Source organism: Bubalus kerabau, chromosome 8 (assembly GCF_029407905.1).
Source record: "Bubalus kerabau isolate K-KA32 ecotype Philippines breed swamp buffalo chromosome 8, PCC_UOA_SB_1v2, whole genome shotgun sequence".
NCBI lineage: Eukaryota > Metazoa > Chordata > Mammalia > Artiodactyla > Bovidae > Bubalus > Bubalus kerabau.
Window position 1 is genome coordinate 56,284,882 of NC_073631.1, and position 19,983 is coordinate 56,304,864.

At 34.5% G+C, this 19,983-nt stretch overlaps 1 long non-coding RNA gene across 1 annotated transcript; it reads left to right on the forward strand.

Moving 5' to 3' along the window:
• The first annotated feature begins 6,478 nt into the window (after positions 1–6,478).
• On the forward strand, positions 6,479–18,629 carry LOC129659178 (uncharacterized). The gene is made up of 4 exons (XR_008717846.1): positions 6,479–6,615; positions 8,146–8,255; positions 16,139–16,193; positions 17,918–18,629. It is a non-coding gene; the product is annotated as an uncharacterized LOC129659178 (long non-coding RNA).
• Positions 18,630–19,983: the final 1,354 nt, after the last annotated feature.

Below are 19,983 nucleotides of genomic sequence, written 5' to 3' on the forward strand. Positions count from 1 at the left end.
TACTAGCCCAAGAAGGGGCAACAGCACCTGTGATTTTTCCCTTAACACCTACTTCTTCATACCAGGTTTCTAACTTATACAGAAGTCGAGGTTTCCCTGAATTTTTAAAACTTGTAATTTCTGTTAATGGAGTTTTTTTCAATTATAATAATGTATGTTGAAAAGGCCAGTTTTTAAAAGTTCAGCTTCATTGTCCCATTATCATTTTAATTTTTACTTATTTTTTCAAGAAATATTTTGTGATGGCCTCTTCTGTGCTCAGTATTGTCTTAGACTCTTGAAATATAAGATACCTCATGAAACTGTAATATATGAACATTATCACCAGTGGTACATGCAAAATATAAATCTACATGTTTATGTAGCTGTGATTAGTAAAGATACTGTTAACCTGTTTTCCAAATACTGTTTGTCAAGGATGAGGCATTATGTTCTTTACAATTTTAACGATCTTTTATATGATATTGCTAAAAGTTATTATGTAACTTTATAGTTTGTTTGTATACTTTAGAAAAATTGTAAGTCTATACAGGTCTTCAGAAAAAGATTACAAAAAATACAAAAGCATACTTGCATCATGAACTTTCCAGTAAAGTATTAGAATTTTTCTTACAAATGGAACTTTAAGAACCTGAAATTTGAATTCAGATTTCAAGGATTCATTAAACTGCTTCCAGAGACTTACAGGGTCTATTTTTTCTGTTAACATGTAGAGGAGCTATATACCAAACAGAGCTTTTGACAGAATTTGCCTCCATTTGTTATAGGATATAATACATGGGAAGAGGTCAGTTTATTATTTTGGCTCACTTTGATTCTGGGGTGAAATGATCACTATTCAAACTCCCACACATAGTATTTATCTTATAAGGTCACTTCTAAGGTAAAATGATGAAAACACTATTGGAATATAATAACTGTCACTAAATGTTAGCCATTTTTTTTTTACTTAGTACCAATACACTTGTGGAAGTAGAAGCATCAAATATTTCTGTACCCACTGACACAATATCAAAACCATCACCATATTAGACAAAAGATTGTCTTGAGTGGATTATATATGCTAGGAATGTAGTCTTATAATGGCAACTTTTCTAGCACTTTGGTTTTTCCTTTTAGACAAGCAGCATGTATGCCTGCTAAGTCGCTTCAGTCATGTCCAATTCTTTGTTACCCAAAGGACTGTAGCCCGCCACGCTCCTCTGTCCATAGGATTCTCCAGACATGAATACTGGAGTGAGATGCCATGCCCTCCTCCCAGGTGATCCTCCAGACCATAGGATCAAAACTCAGATGCAGATGGGGTTTAATTTCAGTGTTTATGTATAATCTATATTTTTTTCCTTTGCTTCTCCTTCCTTCCTCTTTTCCTTCTTTTTTCCAGTTGCTTCCAATTGCCACTTGTCTAATTATCCTAGTATATATGTATTTGCTATGTTTGTATAAATTTGGAGAGGTGTAGAAAAACAAACAGATGCACTGAAAAGATTAATGAAGCATATCAACCCAAACTAGCAACAGGGATCTGTTTTGTTTATCTTGAATGCTATAGCTATATACTAAATATATTATAAGTTTATATTACCATAATAATGCGTTTCACCCTAGCTATTAATCTCAGCTACAGAATATCACATATATATTTAATCTTCCTTCAAAGAGATCTAAGCTTATTTACATATAGCATAGTTTTAAGGACATTTTAATATTGGCCACTAATTTTATACTGTTAGAATGTTTTAATGTAATTACAACGGAATGTAGCTACAATCTAAGCTTATTTAATCTACATTCTCTCTGTTTGACCTTTCCTGTAGCAACATATAAAAAGAAATCCATACCATTCTACCAAATTCCCAGTGTGAGGAAAACAGTAAAAATTTTAGCACAAATTATTTTGTATTGCAACAGCCTGTGATCAGAATCATATGGCAAGGGAAAAAGACTCGATTCAAAGCTAAACAAATAGCTTTCTTGTTGCTCACTTTCTTAATCTCTTTAAAATAAAATAAATAAGGTATTTCAATGAAATAAATTATTTCCAAGGAACACAGTACCTTCTGTACAATGGCTGTATTTACTTTCAAGTAATAATGCTAGAGATAGTATGTACAAAAGTTGACATAATCATTTCCTTTATTTGACTATAGTGTCTGGATCTTCGTCAAAGGACACAGTGCAGTTGGCTTGTTTTTCAAGTTATTTCTTGTCTCAGTTACATGTCAGAAAGATCATAGTGTTACTGTTTTAATTTTGATTGCTAACATAAAATTGGAATCCAAAGTAAAGGAAATTGTGAAAATTAACTTGTTACAAGTATAAGAGAACAAAGCATGGGCATTATGATAATGTAATCATTGAGAATCCATGAATTAAAATGTATTTTTAAAGACACAAAGTTAATGCTTTCCTTTGAAATCTCCATGTAAAAAATGGAAAACATAACTTTAATATAAGACAGGCACAGGTAGTCTATGAAGAATTACAGCTTGGAAAATTAATAAAAAATAGTATCTAAAATAGTATTAGTAAGATATGAAGCTCATTCATTAACGGTCTCTATGATAATATATCACTGAAAATGTTGCATGAAGGACAGTCTTTGATAGGATTATGTACAGTATAATAGCAAGTTGCTGGAATTAAAATTCACTGAGAAGATACATCTTGTGAACTGAAGGGTAAGAAGATAATAATGGTAACATTAATAATAGTAAATAATAAGAATAAAATGATTCACATAAATAGAATTTCCATCAGCAACCATTATTGTAATTATGGGAATGATAAGCTAGTAATCTACAGTAAATAGCTAATCTTTATTGATTCACTGTTTAATTTCTTCTTATTTTAAAGGCTTTAGAACTGCTGTCAATAACAATAATGTGTACAAGGGACAAAGTTCTACCAAGAAAGAATCAGATAAGAATGTACCTCATTGTGCAACATACAGCATCTCTAAAGAATCTTTTTAAAAATACATTTATACTCTATTGTTAGAGAAAAAGGAAAAAAAAGCATTCAAAAGATCCCCCCTTTTAAAATAATTGCTGTGGGTTTTTTTCTAATGCAGTTTATGGGGGTTCCAGAGACAAAGTAGGAAAATGCTGCAATCTCAACTCTGACTCTTTAATCACAGGGAACTGAGGATTATTCTGCATCAATAACACCTGGGAGAAAAAGACAGGCCATCAGCAGCCTGACCCTACAGCAGCCCTAGGGGCAGTTTCACCGCCACTAGCAAAGTTAGCACTAAGGGTAACGGAGCTATTATCCAAGGTCCGGATAAGAGCAGGAGCAGAGAACTCACTTCCTGATGGTAGAAAATAAATTCCATGTTTAGCTCCTGATTTCTGGCAACCAAACCTTCTTCCAGGGAAGGAAGGTTAATTTTCTATTAACATAAATGAAAGCTGAGAATGTGAAATGATGAGTCACCAGTGTGCTCCATCAATGGCGTTGCAAGAGGAGACGTTGTTACAAGGAGACAGGTTTTCATTTTCCTGAATTGATACAAAAGTCATGAGAAAAATTTAGCTAGGGTCTCAAATCATAAGGTGTAGTGATTATAGAGGGAAAAAAAACCCCACAAACTTTATTTATATTTGAAATTTCTTTTTAGCTAAAATCTAGATGGAATATTTAATCAAATTCATATGACCTTTGGCTATTAATTTCATATTTGAAACATCTTTTTAAGATTCAGTTAAACTATTTTTCTTTATTTCATTCTCCATACATCCCCTTCATTCACTCCGCACTTCAGAAAAACCTGGGCTCTGTAATGAAGGAATAATACTCAGCTCTGTAAAGTTTTAGCAACCAAACTATCAATTTGAACCAGTCACTTAGCTTTATGCATTTCATCAATTATAGAATTTCTGATTTTTCTCTTTAAATAGAAGATCTATAGGACTGCCTGCCGACTCCTTTCTCCTATGTCCTATATCCTAAGACTTTTTCTGCCACATCTCAAGTCAGGTATCAGGCTTCAGATCCCCACCCTTATCCAACTTCAATTTAACTCAGGGGCCTATGTGCACCTCACTGCAACTCCTCCATAAACTTTCTTCTGTGTCCACTAAACCATATTTTAGCGCTGAAATTTTTCTTTCATATCATCAAAATATTCTTTACATCTTTCAGTTTCTTCATTATCAAAAACATAGTTCCCCAGAGGGATGGAATGGGGAGGGAGGAGGGAGGAGGGTTCAGGATGGGGAACACATGTAAACCTGTGGCGGATTCATTTTGATATTTGGCAAATCTAATACAGTTATGTAAAGTTTAAAAATAAAATAAAATTTAAAAAAAAAAAAAAAAAAAAAAAAAAAAAAAAACATAGTTCCCCCTAGAAATCACCACAGTCTTCACAGCTGTGTCCCTTGGAAAGTAGTATATCTCCCTGGCCTTATAGCCTCCTGGGTTAAGAAAGGAGAACTGTCACTGAGCTTGGCTATCACGGTGGTTTCTAAACAGTTACTCAGTCACCTGAAGCCAACTCCTTGTTTCTGTGACGTTTACTACAGCTTCTCTCTAACCTTTTCCCTTCCTGGTCTCTAAGACAGACCAACTCTCCAGGTTCCTCCCTAAGACCTTAGTAGTGACTTCAGCACATTCTTTTTATCTCTATTTACATGGTAAACCCCTATTTCTTTTTTTTTATCATATTAGTTGTTTTACATTAAAATAGCCACTTGAAAATGTTCTTTTTTCCTAGCTTAATGGAGGTATGATGGGTAAAGTTCTATGATTTTTGAAGTGTACATCACGATGATCTATGTATACCTTATGAAAGGACTCCTCCTCCTAGTTAACATGTCCATCAACTCATATAGTTATCTCTCTTTTTTTTTCTTACTGTTATCAACTACAGTTACCATGCAATATATACATGCAATCCTCAGACCTTATCTCATAGCTCTAAGTGTGTATCCTTTCTTTAGACCAGTTTGACAAGACCAATTGTTAAACAGCATGGCCCTGAAGCTAAAGAAAAGAGAGTCCAGGACATAACAAAAGGCCTTGCTCAAGAATGAATGTGGTCATTAATTCATGGGCCCCAATATGTGATCACCTTGCTTTAGTCATTCACTGCAATCATTCAGTCAACCAAATCTTATTAATCATCTGCTATGTAATCCATTGATTAAGGGACAACTGCCATATGCCAGAAGGCAATGGCACCCCACTCCAGTACTCTTGCCTGGAAAATCCCATGGGCGGAGGATCCTGGTACGCTGCAGTCCATGGGGTTGCTAGGAGTCGGACATGACTGAGTGACTTCACTTTCACTTTTCACTTTCATGCACTGGAGAAGGAAATGGCAACCCCCTCCAGTGTTCTTCCCTGGAGAATCCCAGGGACGGGGGATCCTGGTGGGCTGCCATCTATGGGGTTGCACAGAGTCGGACACGACTGAAGCGACTTAGCAGCAGCAGCAGCAGCAACCATATGGTATAGGGCTTCCCAGGTGTCTCAGTGGTAAAGAATCTGCCTGACAGTTGTGAGCTCAGTCCCTGGGTCGGGAAGATCCCCAGGCGTAAGAAATGGCAACCTGCTCCAGTATTCTTGTCTGGAAAAATTCCATGGGCAGAGGAACCTGTCAGGCTACAATCCATGGAGACACAAAGAATCAGACATGACTGAACACACACACACACACACACACACACACACACACACACAACAGACTTTTACCTTTTCAAAAGCAGATGTGTGTGTATCTTCTCACTTAAACACTGTGCTTGCATATAAAAACAGCTAAATAAAATATTAAAATGAGTCATACTGCACTGAATAAAAGAGTAAATTGCTATAAGAAAGACTGGTGAAGGCTTATTTTGCAGAAAGCTGTTAGTGGAGGTCATCATATCTTCATCATATCTATCTAATCCATTAAATGTATATAAATCCCCAAGTCATTTTTAAGTATCATGAAATAGAAACACAAGTAAAAATGTCTCCAAATGATGTAAACCCTATAATTTACCTAAACTTTCTTGGAGAACATATTCTGTCTCATTTCAGAGATTCCCTATCTCATCCTTACCTAAACTTTCTACCCATTTCATAATAAAAATTACTATTTAAACAATAATCCACCAGGACATATCACAATTCTGTCATTTGACTCTCATCCAGATAAGAATACCAGTTACCACAGAATTTGTGAGACAACACTTAAATGATATACATTTACTTTGGAACATCCAGCTTTTACCAGAATACTGTTTTAGTAGAACAATCAATAGTGTTTAATGTAATGCAAACTGTATATCTTGTTGTCAGTAAACTCCAAAGTATAGAGTAGTTACTATAAGTTGAACACACTGAAAATTTCTAGGGTCCCTGAAAGGCAGCTGTAGGTCAGAAAGTTGTTCTCCATTTTCTTACATAGTTACCAACTCCTGATACTGTTTCCTCACCTGGGGGGAATAAAAGACGGAATATATAGTACCTGATTCCTTTGAGGGGAAGATATAGATTTGATTAAGAAGCCAAATTTCATAACCTTTTGATACTTAGCAACAACTTGTGACTGTGAAGCTAAGCGGCACTCCTGCCTGAACATGCAAATATGCGTGCTTGACTTGCCCTGATATTGTCTTTCAGGTCAGAGTCTTTCCATATGTGTGCTACTCAGTGGTGTTTGCTGGAATGGTCGCTAGCATTTGTCTCAAAATCTTAATGACGTGTGTGTCTGTGTGTGTCTGTGTGTGTGTGTGAACAAATGTTTTGCTATTTCTCTCTTAGTTCCCTGGTGGCTCAGCTGGTAAAGAATCCACCTGCAATGTGGGAGGTGTGGGTTCGATCCCTGGGTTGGGAAGATCCCCTGGAGAAGGGAACGGCTACCCACTCCAGTATCCTGGCCTGGAGAATTCCATGGACTGTATAGGCCAAGGTGTCGCAAAGAGTCAGACACGACTGAGTGACTTTCACTTTTACTTTCACTTTCAACACCTGCATAAAGGCATGTATAGAATAAGGTGAGAATATTTAAGAGTAGGAAGGGAGGCATACATGGAAAAAGAATTGATGCATTATAAAAATATAAATAGAAGCTTCTGTGAGTATGTATGAAAGAAAGATACACTCTAAGTGGAGCATGTAATTTTTAAAAGAATAAAGTTTTAAAATTTGCCTTTTCAGTCTATTGTTAATTAGATAATTTAAGTCTAAAAGTTAACTACTGAATTTAAACTATTCCTTTATCTGTATTTTATATCTGTTGTTGACTTCCTGTGAGAGCAAAATGATCTCACATTTATTTGATTGCTCTCCACTGTAGTCTGGGTGCTTTGTATAAAATATAATACAGTACAGATGTCAACTCAATGACTAAATATCACATATTTCTAAAGAACCATAAAAAATATGAACAGTATAGAAACAATGGCTCTGTAATTACTTTTTGCTATGGAGTGAGGTTAGGCATTTATCCTTATAGAATCCTGATACACGTACACTCAAATCTGCCCCTGTGGTCCTTTTCTTTTTGTTGATGAATGCATTGTGCAGGTACCATGTATGGCCACTACACTATCTGAGGTCATCCTATCCTGTTAACACAAATGGTGTGAACAATAGTTTATATGCCACTTAACTCCTTGGGAGAAACGGTTAACCTTGCTAGAGAAGACAGATCAGTCATGTATAGTTATTAAGGTCTAGAAGGTTTTGTTATGCTCTAAAATACTTTTGTACCGCCTCGTACTTCTGTGTGAGGCCTATTTTAGCTGGAAAGCAAAAGAAGGAGAAATCATCTTTGGAAATTTTACAAAATCTGCACAATGAAACAGGTGATGGAAGTTTTTCAAAGATCCATTTCATTAAAGACACCTCCACTGCAGAGGTGGCAAACATTTTCCCCTTTAGAAATAGACTTTCTAAAAATATGTTAATGAAATAAGAATAAAGGCTTTGTGGATGTAAAAGAGCTTTTGAAGATTTTCAGCTTGCTAAAAGGAATTCAATCTGATCACTTTGTTTAAAAATTTCAGAATCATCTTATTATGTTTTAAGTGACTGCTTTTGCTATGAAATGAAGGGTTCTTATTAAATTTACTCCAGGTCATTACCAGACTTCATTTAAAATTAACTTTCAACCACTGCCCTTAGTAGCTATGTATTTTTAATCTCAAGGGTCATCTGACGATGATAGTCTCAAAGGAATCAGCTGTGAATACCTAGAAAGACTCTTCAGCTTTCCTCTATTCTTAATGAAACTACAAGATTATATCACTTTATTCCTGGTGAGTAAAGAATATGTAGGAAAACAATCATGAATTTATTTTTTATATTGTATGGTACCATGTTGCATGTTTTTTTCTGAAATAAATGAAAATTTCCTTATAATACATTATAGACACTGAAGATATTTTCAAAATATAAGTGGAAAAGCATGAAGTGAGCATTACTTTTTTAAAAGGGTCAGTGTATAGGACTGTAGATAATTGAAAAGAACTTTGTTTCTTATGGCCTTGATAAAACACATTTGTTATGTTTTTTCTTGTATTTATTTAAACTAAGAACAAGAAAAAGTGCATTTACATGCCTTTTACAAACAGTAGAAATAGAAATCAGTTTACCACTACTGCTATTTAAATATCTTCTAAGTGGCAAAATTAAACCATGTCTCTTTATTTATTTATTGCACTTGTAAAAAGATTAATGGGGATGTGATTCCTTGAGGCTTTTACATATAACCCTTTCATAAAGAACAAAATTATACAGTTTGGCAAATGAACTAAATGAGCTACATTTATTTAAATAATCACTATAGAGAAAACAATAAATCAACAACATTCTGCACAAAAAAAGTGTTTACAGAGTGTCTTGTAATTTGTTTTATCAAGGACACAGACTTTTTGCTCTTAGCTAATCTTGCTTCTAACAGTCTATTATCACATCAACCATTAATGAGTATTTGCAATAGGAATTTAGCTGAGGCTGAGGAAAGAAAAGTAGGAATAACTTCCACCTCTGTCACCAGCACAGTTACTCTGAAACACATTCTTCTAATAAACATTTTGTCAAAGGTTCCTAATAACTTCAGAGACAATCAAAATGAAATAGCAGAGCTTTGTTAAATCAGGGGAAGAGATGATTTGAATGGTCATAATCATGCAATTATCTCAGCCTCTGTCTATTCCAAAGGACTCTGTCCATATCTCTGTCTATATCAGTAGTAAGTGAGTGGGGGAGCTCTAATGCTGAACCTGTGATATATTCATAAATCAGGACTTTCAGAGGCTGTCACAGGCACCATAATGAGGGTCATTATTCAGGCAGAGTGTCAAAACTACTATCAAAGGACCTTCTCAGAATTACAATCATTCTGTTTCTTGTTAAATAAGCAATGTAGTACACAAAAATGGCAAACAAGAAGCAGGTCAATTTGATACAGTGTGAGGGCACAGAGATCTCCAGAGTAATTTACCCTCTGGGAATTCTGATGGCTGGTGAGATGAATTATACACACCCTCAAAAAAGATTAATGGTAATAAACCCCCTTGAACATTGTCACCAAAAAAGCCCTTCAAATTGCTCATAAGAAACTTTAGGAACAACACTGGGGAAAAAAAAAATCAGTTTTGTTGTTGTTAGACCTAACTCCTTGAAAAGATAAAAATTATCATGATGGAAAATTGTCAGTAATCAGTGCACCAATAAAATAGTATACATATAAGTAACTTACTGTATTTGGTCGTTAAAAAAAGTAAAACTGAAAATTTTCCATTTGTTTGATCTTAACCTTATCATTGCATCCACAAACATTTCTGCAGACTCATACATACACAAGCAAGCACCCAAATCTCTAATATATACACGTAAAGCCCAAAACATTGCATGATATAGAAATACCATAAAGAAACAATTTCCTGTAGTTTGTTTTTCTGGTAAACCCAGTGATACAGTTAGAGGCTGATTCAAAAAGTAGGCTTAGAAATATTTTTATTTTCTGTATATCAAAAGGGAGGAAATGAGTCTTTAGAATTGTGTGGCTATTAAGTATGTAAATACATCTTTCCTCAGCACGCCTGTGTCTTTAAATGCCTTGTTAGTAAATACTTTGGCACCACAGACAAGACATGTTGCAAATTAGCACTAAAATAAAAATGGAAGAGTCTAGGTAGGCAAGAGTTTAGTTAAGTTTTTATGTACTTGAGTGAATTCATATAATCTTGTTGGAGGATAATTTGATGATGTGAACGCAGGGTTGTAAAAATACGACTACAAATTTGAATCCAAAGTTTTACTTGTAGAAAATAATCCAAAGGATGTAATTATATACAAATATAACAATTAAAATTCTGTATATCTCAAGTAAAAAATTGGCTAGACTTGTTATATTTGAGCCAAATAATAAAAATACTATATATCTCCATTGAAATGATGCTGTAGAATAATCTTTACGATTCTGAGAAAATGTTCACTAAACATTTCTAAACAAATAAAGGAATTTGCAGCTAAAATTAGGTATTGGATGATAAATTCTGATATATGAGGTATTGTTTTCTTTTTTACATTTTTTCATGTTTAAAATTTCACACAGTCAACATATATTACTTTTCTCAATAGATAAATATAAGCACATTATATACATATTTGTTTATATAATAAAGACATACTTATTTTAAAAGAAAGTTTGCAAAGATAAGTAGTATGATTTTTAAAAGACTAAGTAAAAAACACTTTAGAATACATAGAAGTGAAGAATTTCCTTTTACAGCTTTTTCAATGAAATGAACAGTTATTAGGAATAGATAGATGCTGTTAACACACATTTTGCAATCAGCATGGTTTGCAGTTCATGGATCTTTAGTGATTCTATCTTTGGAGTGGACAGTAGTCCTTGCTTGATATAAACATTTATATGAAGATTTGTGTTTGTATTATGTAATGTTAGAAAAATTCATGTTGAGAGGGAGGAAAGAAGAGATCTTTGAATTACTTTAAAAGTTATTTTAATTATTATGTTTTATCTCCATATACTTTTGTTATTGCTTAAATGCAACAACCGCTAAAAACATAAATCCAAGGAACCATTTAGTGACTTTTAAATCCTTCAATTTTTCAACTTTGTGCTAACTGGCTACAAGATGGAATTAAGCACAATCAGATATAGAGGATTTTACAACAGAGAGTAGAACATATTCTTAAGGACAGATATAAGCCATTAACAAATAGTTATATTTAACCTCCTGAGCTAGTTACTTAACCAAAAATAAAATGAATAATAATTGAAAGCTTCATCTGTAAGATGCTACTTGTAGAGATACTTCAAGATACTTTTAACAAACCTGTGGATTAAGTGCTGGAAGCATTGCTTTTGAAACAGCACAGACTTCACAGTGAGACAGAATAGATCCAAATCCAGGCTTTTCCTTAACAGATACATACCACTATATATAAAGTAGATAAACAGCAAGGACCTTTTGTATAACACGGGGAACTGTAGTGAGTATCTTGTAATAACCTATAATGGAAAAGATTCTGAAAAAGAACATGTGTGTGTGTGTGTGTATGGCTTCTTGGTGGCTCAGATGGTAAAAAATCTGCATGCTATATAGGAAACCCATGTGTGTGTGTGTGTGTGTGTGTGTGTGTGTGTGTGCGCGCGCGCGTGCACACCTGTGTAGGTATAACTGAATCACTTTGCTGTACACCTAAAACTAACACAACATGGTAAATCAACTATACTTCAGTTAATTAAGTTAAAAAAAAATTCAGGCTTCACTGTTAATTCTGCAGCTTTGAACTAATCAATCACCTTAAATATAATTTCCTTATTTATAAAATGGAGATGATGCCATTTGCTTCCCTACCTCTGTATGTGTATGCATATTTTATTCACCTCTATGCTTACTCAAATTTCAGATTTTATTTAGGACAGTTAAGGAAAACATTCAAGATTACATGAAATATTGTAATTTAACTATGACTTTGAAATATAGCTGCTTTTTACTTTTTAAGAAGAATCGTTAATGATTATTTCACTTCGCTTTTTAAACTGATGTTTTCCACCTCTTCAGAAGAATTTACAGTAGGTTGATATCTAGCAAGAAGATAGACTATACTTTTATCAAATGTTTGTAGTAGTCAGTGCTATGGGAAGACAAAGCCAGACATTTGGTCAAAATTTCATTTCTATCCGACTTTCAAGTGTGCAGGTTGGAGGATTGCTGAAGCCCTTGACTCCTCTCTAACTGGATATTCTGTGACAATAAATCTGACCTTGTCCAGACTTGCTCTTTAAGTAAATTGGTATCAATGAAATAATCAAAAGCAAACCAATTATGTTCTGGTATATTTTATCCATCCATTTGGATTTAACTGTCTATTAAGTGGTGTTTGCATATGAGGAAATGCTGTATTGTATGCAGAGGTACTCAATTATTTAGATTATACATTTGAATAAACTGTGTAGTGGAAGGACTGCTACCCTTGTAATATAGAACAATTACATTTTCTTACATAGTTTACAGATTATTAAACTAGTAATAATTCAACTCACACTGCCAGTTACTGGATTTTAACCTTTGCCTTCGAGACTTAACTAGTATGAGGGTGTAGTATCTATCCCAATTAACAATCCATGTCAATCATTTCAAAGTATACCAAATTATGCAAATTAGTTTTGGGAAAAGAGTTGTGTGAGAGCAGAACACAAAAATTTAATTTCAATAAGGATCAGAGGTGAGATTTGTAGCTGCTTAAGGACTCCCAGATATCTGTGGTTAAAAATCAATGGGTCTCTTATTTCAGATGGCTTTTCTCACATACGCAGGTCAGAAGAGGCCTCACTGTGAGCCTCTCCACACATGTGAATGTCAATTCCACCCCATTTGGGCACTTAAGAAGTGCAACTAAGATTTCCTTTGTTAGAAATATCTTGATTTAATTTTCCTGAAAAGGTGTTAGGTCATTAACACATATGTTCATCATGATGTGTAATATTTAATAACTATAACAAACTATCATGTTTAAAGTCTGTCTTCAAAGACTTCAGTTTTTAGAAAGATTACTCAATGAGGTAAACTTTTTTCCTCTCACTTTTACATTTTAATTATAAAATTAAAAAGTACTTTTTTTAATTACAAAAATAATATTTATGCTGAAACAAAACAGAGACTCCTCTTTCCAATCCTACCTGCCAATTGTTATAAAAGGTTTGGTGTGGATGTAGGTATTTAACCATGTTTCTAAATGTCAGCATGATTTTTAAAAATCTATATTTTATAAAATAAAGTTAGAGAACTTGAGAGAACAGAAGATACAGGTATAATAGACTCGTGACTTGATTCTTTAATGTGATTTGCTAGAAAATTTGTTTAAATACACTCTATTTCCCTGGTGGCTCAGATGGTATAGAATCCACCTGCAGTTTAGGATTCCATCCCTGGGTGGGGAAGATCCCCTGGAGAAAAGAATGGCTGCTCACTCCAGTATTCTTGCCTAGAGGCATGGACAGAGGAGCCTGGCAGCTACAGTCCATGGGCTAACAAAGAGTTGGACACAACTGAGTGATGAACACTTTCACTTTTCAATTCATATATCCAATCTGTGTCACTTGCTTATGTTTTCCACCCGTCCACAGAAGGCATTTGAGTTAGCTATTGGAGACTCTTGATGGTTAACTTGTTTTTGTATTAATAGGTAAATTGAGGGTAAGAGAGGTTAAGTACATTCTCAAGATTATACAAGAAGCTAATCACATTTGGGGGGGAAGACTGAGTAGTAAGTCCTTGGTTAGTGCTTTTTGCTCTGATCTCTGCTGGTTCCCATGCCATGAATAGGCTGGATTTTTCACATCATATCTCTTTTATGTTTCATTGTAGCATAAAATTTATGCAAATTTTAGAAGTTCCTGTATTAATCTAAAGTATGTTCTATATCTCGCATAAATGTTGAAAGGAAATATATATTCCTTTTAGTAAACCCTGAGATCACAGACCATGTTTATTCATTTTTATATATCCAGTATTGATATGGTCAGTTTTATGTGTCAGCTTGGCTAGACTGCAAGTATCCAGATAAATCAAATACTAATCTGCTTGTTGCCATGAAGGTGTTTTGTAGATATGATTAACATCTGCAGTCAGTTGATTTTACATTAAGACTATCCTGGATAATATGAGTGAACCTGATCCAGTCAGTTGAAGGATCTTAATAACAAACCTAAAGAAATTTCCCCTGTAGACTGGAGAGTCAGCTCCTATCCGAGAGTCTTCAGCATGCCCTTTCTGGCAGCTAACCCTATAGACACATTGGATTTGCCTAGTCAGGCCCCCACAATCACATAAACTAATTCTTTGAAATAAATTATATATATATATATATATATATATATATATGTATATGTATATGTATATGTATATAGGACTTCCCTGGTGGCTCAGCAGTAAAGAATTCACCTGCAATGCAGCAGAAGATGCAAATTCAATCCCTGAGTCAGGAAGATCCCCTAGAGGAGGGCATGGCAACCCAATCCAGTATTCTTGCCTGGAGAATCTCATGGACAGAGAAGCCTGACAGGCTCCAGTCTGATACGGTCACAAATATTCGGACATGACTGAAGCAACTTAACATGCACATGCATATAAATATAAAATTATATATATATTTTATATGTCTCCTAATGGAACTCTGAGAAAAGTAAATACCTGCTACATAATCACTAAATGTTTTCTGAATTGATGGATATATGAATTAGTATGCATGTTTCTTTAAAAAACTTTAAATTTTTATATTAGAAGCTTTTTTTATTTTCCTAATATATTTTAATTCATTAATGTTGATAAACAAGACTCCTTTATGACCTAGGTTTCTAATGTCTATTTTATTTCTCTTGTTAAGAAATACATCTCATTGTCATGATAGCTCCCTTAGTGAAAGAAACATACAGAGACGGGGAAGACTCTTTAAAAAATAATATTTGTAGGAAGGAGTGTACATTTATATATTCTGTTCTCAGTTGTTGAAGAAGCATCTGGTTAAATCTCCCCAGACTATTATGAATCCCTTTTTAAAAATCTCTAGTGCCGTAAATAATGAAATAGCAATATCTTGCAAGCATTGTATTGACTATAATATCCCTTTGAAGTGAAGATTTGGCATATGGGTTACTCAGATTCTGTTCTTCCATTAATTATAATTCTTACATATTTTTTGAGGGGTGAATATCTTAAAAATTTTTTTCCTAGTGACAATTCAGTTATATAACTTTTTTACTGACCAACTGTCCTATAGGAGTAATGACGACGACAGCATAATTACCGCACACACATGCACACACGTTCACCTCCTTCATGGCTAAGAGGACAAAAAATACAGAACAGGTCTTTTCATACAGTTGATCGAATATAGAGCTTCTTGAGGATCCCAGGTTCAGATTGATTCCAATGTGTAGAATGTATGACTCCAAATAAAACCTTTCCTACAGTCACAGGTGAAAGAATAACAAATAAAAGCCTAGCTGCACAATCAAGTCTTTTACACTGCAACCGTTTGCATTTCCAATGAATGTTGACCGCAATACCACGGTCAAGTAATAGCAAGGTGACAGGTGTACAGGAGATGATTCAGATTCACAATGCATGTAACTTAAGGCACACTTGTGCATATCAGATCGTATAACACTGTTTATCAGAAATGTTCTGGGACAGCAAAACATTTAGGTAAACAATGTTTTATGTAATCAAGAGAGTTACAGGGTAATTGATTCATGTCAACAGACATAATCTAGATTTTGATGGGAGGTAGTTTTGAACTGAAGATTTTGGCTTTGTGGAGCTTTAACTACAGAAATATGATTCCCAAATTTCATTAGCAATATTAATGTGTATCTTGGTTTGCATTTTAAACACATAAAAATAAGTTACCTGGAATCCTGAAGGTAATTCCAGAGACAAAAAAATTAAAGCATAAACATTCAACTATTTGAATAAACATTGTTTTCAAGTATAATTTGTCTTGAAGCTAAATACTGACTAAAGTGAAAAAGAATTTACCAGTATGTGGGAATGTGGGCTCTGTTTTTGGTTCCTGAAATATGTGCCTTAATTTTTTCAAATACTAAAAATATCTCTGTATACAGCCTGTTTTCTACATAATTGTTCATATTGCACTTTAGGTTTTCCTGTGTGTTCCTGAACCAGCAATCCAGATGGAACCATATCAATTCTAAGGTATGGTTGATGATTGCTTTAATGTTTGATTTCCTAATATTGGGCTTTCTGATCTTCACTATATGCTTCCCTTCATGGGCAAGTAATTGTTTATCCTATAAGGAATAGTAATTTATTCTATATTGCTATTATATCAAGCAATGGGGCTTCCCTTGTAACTCAGTTGGTAAAGAATCTGCCTGCAATGCAGGAGACATGGGTTCAATTCCTGGGTCAGGAGGATCCCCTGGAGAAGGAAATAGCAACCCACTCCAGTATTCTTGCCTGGAGTAAGTATCTCATGGACAGAGGAGCCTGGCAGGCTATAGTCCATGGGGTCGCAAGAGTCGGACATGACTTAGTGATTAAATCACCATTATATTAAGTCATAGACATTGAGTTGGAGATTTACTATTTAGTGTTTACTAATTTTAATTAAAAGGGTCCCCATGTCCCTTTGGATGTTTAATAAAGACTCTATAATCTAGCAAATTAATGAGTCCCTTATCTAATCTCACAGCCTTTATGTCTGCTTTTAAGAGACTTGTTCATTGAATTCCTTGGGTGAGGAATACCTAAGGTGAGGTAAGGTACCTCACCTTACCTCACGATAAGTTGGGTATCGGGGAGTAAATCTTTCTTGGAGGTTACATGGCCTTAGCAAGAAACTTGCTAATGGAGCAAGTCTGGTGGCCTAAGAATTACTTTAGACTAGGAATTACAGTCTGTTCAGTCTTAGAGTTTCTTAAATAATATAATTCTCTCTATTATTGAGAAGGTTTCCAGTCTATTTACTTTCTATCAAGTGCATTGGGTAATAACCAAAGCCAAATGTCCTGTCTAAATATAAAGTTTATTGATTCCTGTCTCCAAGCCACTAGCCTCAGTGATTTGCCCATCTCTACTTTAATTCACATTCCTTAGTTTAATGGCCTCTGATTCAATGTACTGCTGCTTCTTATTTTTAAGGTAAACTATATCATGACTTCACATTGATTTTTCAATTCAAATTCAGAACTTCAGGAATTTAAAGTTTCTTTGATCTTTTATCTATACCTACTTTCTCATATCTTGAAGAGCTTGGTTCTCAATGAGATTAGGAATAATAGAATTAAAATATTATCTTAGAATATGCACACAACAATCTCAGAATGACTATAGAAATGCTGTGACCAATAATATCATTACTGAAAACAGTAAGAACTGGTTACAGTTCTGTATATCCTACTAGGGATGTACAATCAAATTGCTGTGTTTTAAAATCACTTACAGTTACTGTTAGTGTGGTTATGCCAGCAACTCAATATGCATTTAGGTTCATTTTTTTATTTCCTTTTCAATTTTTAAAAATTGTTTTTTCAATTAAATTTTATACTAATGTAACATATTTAGAGAGTTACAAAGTTAACAAAACAAGTACATTCAATGAAGATAATCTTTTAACATATCCCTTTTACTCTACTCTCTTCCTCCTACTTTAGGTGACCAAATTTAATGATTTATCCATTTTTTTATGCTCAAATGCATATTTGTAAGTTCATTTACTTAGATAAAAAAATTGTGTATTGTACCACCACCTTGTTTAATTGCTGATGTTCAATATATCTCTTCTTAATAGATTATAGAGCATAATTATTGTGTGGAGTTAAAATAGATAATTCAGTTTCCTATTAAGAAACATTGGAGTTGTTTTCTTTAAATATTATTAGTAACCTTGTGCATATATATTTTCATATTTTTGTCAGTGTGTCTAGGTATGGGATAGACTCCTAGAAGAAGGATTGACAGCTACCAAAGACACACTGATAATGTATTCAAATGCATATTTCTCATCATAACCTCACCAATATAAATGAATGCTAACTTTTAGATTCATGCCAGTATAATAGCTAAAAGGATTGGGGTCCCATTGTAGTTTTAATTTACATTTCTTTTAAATTGTATGAGGTTAAGTTTCTTTTAATACAATTAAGTGGTATTATATTGCTTTTCTTAGAACCTATTCATTCACTAGCACATTTTATATAGAGTTCTTCTCTCTCTGTAAAAGCTAAATGTATTTTAAAAATATTAACCCTCTGACCAGGATATATATTACAAATATTTTCCCTAGTTTCTCCATTTTTCATTTTTCTTTATTTAGCTTGTGATACCTTTTGCCATGTGAAAGTTTATAATATGCACATGTATGTATACTTGTATATATGTAACAGGTAAACTATATTATGTATGGGTCTCTATATAAAATCTTTTTTTCTGTATTTTGGAGTATATTTAGTAAGATGATTCCTGTTCTCACATTAGAAAATAATTTACCTATGTGTTCTTTTAGTGAACCAGTTTTCTTTTGAGTATTTACTTTTATATTTAAATTTCTGATACATTTAGAAATCATCCTTGTGATGGGAGAAATGTACTTATTACAATTTTTTTCTACATGACTATTCAATTACCCTAGTTCAGTTCAGTCACTCAGTCGTGTCCGACTCTTTGTGACCCCATGAATTGCAACACGCCAGGCCTCCCTGTCCATCACCAACTCCCGGAGTCCACCGAAACCCATGTCCATTGAGTCACTGATGCCATCCAACCATCTCATCCTCTGTCATCCACTTCGCCTCCTACCCTCAATCTTTCCCAACATCAGGGTCTTTTCAAATGAGTCAGCTCTCCACATCAGGTGGCCAAAGTATTGGCGTTCCAGCTTCAACATCAGTCCCTCCAATGAACACCAAGAACTGATCACCTTTAGGATGGACTGGTTGGATCTCCCTGCAGTCTAAGGGACTCTCAAGAGTCTTCTCCAACACCACAGTTCAAAAGCATCAATTGTTCAGCATTCAGCTTTCTTTATAGCCCAACTCGCACATCCATACATGACTACTGGAAAAACCATAGCCTTGACTAGATGGAACTTTGTTGCCAAAGTAATGTCTCTGCTTTTCAATATGCTATCTAGGCTGGTCATAACTTTCCTTCCAGGGAGTAAGCGTCTATTAATTTCATGGCTACAATCACCATCTGCAGTGATTTTGAAGCCCAGAAAAATAAAGTCAGCCATTGTTTCCACTGTTTCCCCATCTATTTGCCATGAAGTGATGGGACCAGATGCCATGATCTTAGTTTTCTGAATGTTGAGCTTTAAGCCAACTTTTTCACTCTCCTCTTTCGCTTTCATCAAGAGGCTCTTTAGTTCTTCTTCACTTTCTGCCATAAGGGTGGTGTCATCTACATATCTGAGGTTATTGATATTTCTCCCGGCAATCTCGATTACAGCTTGTGCTTCTTCCAGTCCAGCATTTTTCATGATGTACTCTGCATATAAGTTAAATAAGCAGGGAGACAATATACAGCCTTGACGTACTCCTTTTCCTATTTGGAACCAGTCTGTTGTTCCATGTCCAGTTCTAACTGTTGCTTCCTGACCTGCATACAGGTTTCTCAAAAGGCAGGTCAGGTGGTCTGGTATTCCTCTTTCAGAGTTTTCCACAGTTTATTGTGATCCACACAGTCAAAGGTTTTGACATAGTCAATAAAGCAGAAATAGATGTTTTTCTGGAACTCTCTTGCCTTTTCCATGATCCAGCAGATGTTGCCAATTTGATCTCTGGTTCCTCTGCCTTTTCTAAAACCAGCTTGAACATCTGGAAGTTCACGGTTCACATATTGCTGAAGCCTGGCTTGGAGAATTTTGAGCATTACTTTACTAGCGTGTGAGATGAGTACAATTGTGCAGTAGTTTGAGCATTCTTTGGCATTGCCTTTCTTTGGGATTGGAATGAAAACTGACCTTTTCCAGTCCTGTGGCCAC